Consider the following 3,869-nt stretch of genomic DNA (forward strand, 5'->3'; position numbering starts at 1 on the left):
TTGGGGAGAAGTGAGGTCATAAGGTTGGAGCCTTCATGAAACACTCTAGTGCCACTTATATAAAGAACACAGAGACATGATTCTATTGTGACAGGACACAGCGGGAAGGCAATTGTCCTTAACTCAGATAGAGGGTCCTCATTAGATCCTGCACCAGTCAGCACCTTGAACTTGGACTTCCCTGCCTTTAGAACGGTGAACAAAAAAAACTACTGTTGTTGAAAAGTCACTTCTTCTGTAATCTTTGGGTAGGTATAGCAATTTGAGTTGAGATCGTCCCTTATTTTATTATTTTTTTTAAATTCTCTTACTTTTTCTTTAGTTCATACTCTATTCTCTCTTTTATAAAATTAGAACAAATCAGTAGCATAAGTTTCTGCCTTTACAGGTCTTGATCTTTGGTTTATTTTAGACAGAATGTCAGTCTGGCTGTTGGAACAAAGACCAAAATAACAATGGTTTTGTCAAAATAGAACTGTAAATCCACCTCAAGTAAATATGTGCGAATAGCCAGGAACAGATATGGTACAGGCTTTGGAGGGGAGATTCAGATTTCTTTCCTTTGTGTATGTGTTAGGTGTGGGAGGTGGGGAGTTAGGCCACACCCAACAGTACTAGGGGTTTACCCCTGGTTTTACACTCAGAGATCCTTCCCTATGATGCTTCAGGAACCATATGCAGTGCCCAGGATCAAATCAAGATAAACCCAGGACAAAACCAAGGTAGATCACAAGCAAAGCAAGTGCCATAACCTCTGTGCTATCTCTCTGGACCCTGGGGAGCTAAGTTTCTTATTTGTCTCCTTATTCTCCCCAAATTATGGTTTCCTGCTTGAAGTTTGTAACAATACTCTTTACTTCTACTTCTGGTCATTTTCCAACCAGTGGTAAGAAAAAGAGAGTGAAAAATTGTTCTTTTCTTTCCAGTGCAAAACTCAGAAGTTGTATGTGTTGTTTTGACTGATATTTCACTGGCAAGGATTTAGTTGTATGGCTATACATGATTGAAGAGGAGTGAGAAAACATGGTTTTAACCTGGGTAACCATGAGTTCAGCTTAAATTAGGGCTAAAGAAAGAGAATGAACGGTGGGAAACACCAGAAGTATTACAGAGAGATTCCATTTCCTAGTTTCATTACTATCTTGTGGAACTGATTCATTCATGGTTACGTATCACCATCTTAAGGTCCCTTTGCTGCCCAGCTCTGAAGATATCCTACACCAGAGATCTTCCTGCATGTAACTTTTGATGATTAAAACCAGACCCAACTGCTATTAGCAGGACCCTGAAATAACTGTCAGATCACTAACTTATGGGCCTGGTTTAATCATGCAGAATATCCTAACATATGCTCTGACATTTCTATCTTGGACCCTGAGGTATTTCTTTGGGATATACATGCTATAGCTTTGTTGATGGGAATGCAGCCAGCCAGACATCTTTTGGCAAGATTGCTTTGCCAGAGAATTACATCATGAGCTCTTTTAGGCCAAAAGAATAGAGAAAGGAGTTAAACTCACCAAGTGGCCTTGAAAAGGCTTGTTTGAGTCACTGAATGAAAATGAACAAACAGTTGTTCAGAAATGAACTGCTCCGGAGACTTTCTGCCACTTGAACTCTGCTTAGAGCAGGAGGGCAACTGCCAATTTAATTTTTGGTTAAGTGGGAATGTTTGGTGTTTCAAAAAGGTTAAGAAGTTCTTTCACATAGGCTATGAGATCGCCATTTCCCAAAGTGCTTCTGGCCTTGCCTAATAGTAAACCTGGAACAATGTCAGAAAAATTAGATGCGACAATACTTGAACCTTTAAACAAAATTAAGTGTAAATATTATAGAAAATTGTATTCCCAGGACATAATCACTAGGTTACAATTAAAACTTAAACTCTACAAGGTTTTTCTTTGGAAACAAGTAGCTGGTATATCTTTAAGGAATGAGGGTAGCTGGAAAAAATCCTCAAAGTTTTTCATGAGACTATACACAAGGATAAAGATTCTCATATTAAAAATGGGGACTCCTAACATATATTATGTATACATTATGTATATATACAACTTATGTGTTCTGTATATACTATTATATATTACATATTATGGTGGGCTGGAGCGATAGCACAGCGGGTAGGGCGTTTGCCTTGCACGCGGCTGACCTGGGTTCGATTCTTCCACCCCTCTCAGAGAGCCCGGCAAGCTACCGAGAGTATCCCACCTGCATGGCCAAGCTTAGCAAGCTACCCGTGGCATACTTGATATGCCAAAAATAGTAACAAGTCTCACAATGAAGACATTACTGGTGCCTGCTCGAGCAAATCGATGAGCAACAGGATGACAGTGACAGTGACATATTATATAGATGTTCCTATTATATAATTATATAATATATTATATAATACTTGTCTAATAGATATAAAACTTGTCTAATAGATAATAAATTGTTGTACAACCAATGGATATTACCACCTTTTACTAGGAAAAAAAGAACAAGTGTCTGAGTGGAGAAAAGAAAGAATCAGCTTTTAAAAAACAATAGAGTCAGCAGCTGGGATGTAACTAAAGCAGAAAATTCACTGAGCATTAATGAGAGTTGATTCATATTCAACCTGAAAAAAGTGCACATTTAAGAATATTTTGGTGAATGCAATTGGTCTTGCTAATTTCAGTTTGAGGCTAACTGGATCTTTTCAATTTGGGTTAAGTGAAGTTTTATTCACTCGGAAAGAAAGGCAGTGATTAGAAATGAAGATAAAAATGTTGTCACAAGACCCAGTTAATAGTTATAGTAAAGAACATCTAACTTGATTTAGAACAATGAAATCAAAATGAGGCCTAATGAAAACAGATTGTGTGCTTGTGTTTGTTGTTAACCTATATAAAGGAACTAACTATTATTCTTTATATTCTACTTACCTAGAAGACACCTGGGAAATGAGCTAGCTAGGAATTGATCATTTTAAAATATAATTTTATTGAAGCTGGGTATGTGGCTAGGTAGTAGAATACATGCTGCACCACTATCAGGGGCTTGATCCCACATGCCACACAAAAAATTCGGGTTTTTCTTTTTGTTTGTTTTTAACTGTTTCCTACAGGGTTTGTCTCCTCCGTCACCATCCAGAGGATTCTAAGAAGCTGTTGGAAGATGCAGGCTCTGCAGGCTTGCTCCCAAGGCCTGGCTTGATCTCCCACTCTGGGGAGAGGGACTGTACATCACGGGCCAGATCCAAATGCTCCTCCATGCCACCTGGACAGTTTCTGGAGAAAATAGGTTTATTTTTTTTAAAAAAGTAGCAATTCCGCTAAAAAGACACTTGAAATATATTTTTTTAAATCATCCAATGACACTACAATTACCTATTTATATTTTATTTGTGATGTTTTCCTTTCTATCTTTAAAAGTTATGCATATTTGGCTACATTATTCATTCATATAGCAATGAGCAATAGGGATGAACAAAATTCCTGCCCTCCAGGAATTTGCTTTGGTAGGAAGAGACAACATGTAGATGAATAAATTATCTGCTATGTGGGAAAGTGGTAAGAACAAACAAGAAAACGAAGCAGGGCAAGGGGTAATGGATGAGTGGTGGTGTTCACTTTATTAGATGGGCATGGTAAGGCTCAGGGGAAGGAGACCTCTAAGCCACAGCAGAAAGTCAGGAGGGAGCTGACCTTGAGGATTCCTGGGCATCAAGGGTGCAGATAGAAGACACCGATACCGAGAAAGCCTTTGCTTTGCTTGCCTGACAAGTCTGAGGGATTGACACATCCCTTGGAATAATTCAGGTCTTCTTGGACCTCTGACCCATCAGGTCATGCTGGTGATCCAGAGGCCTTTGTGTCACTTATTTTGCTTTGTTATCCTAATCATTT

General features: G+C 38.7%; 1 pseudogene; it reads right to left on the bottom strand.

Annotated features, from left to right (window-relative positions):
• Positions 1 to 3,073: 3,073 nt before the first annotated feature.
• Positions 3,074 to 3,265, bottom strand: LOC129402926 (small nucleolar RNA SNORA73 family; annotated as a pseudogene).
• Positions 3,266 to 3,869: the final 604 nt, after the last annotated feature.

The sequence above is a fragment of the Sorex araneus genome, chromosome 2 (genome assembly GCF_027595985.1).
Source record: "Sorex araneus isolate mSorAra2 chromosome 2, mSorAra2.pri, whole genome shotgun sequence".
In the NCBI taxonomy this organism is placed as follows: Eukaryota; Metazoa; Chordata; class Mammalia; order Eulipotyphla; family Soricidae; genus Sorex; species Sorex araneus.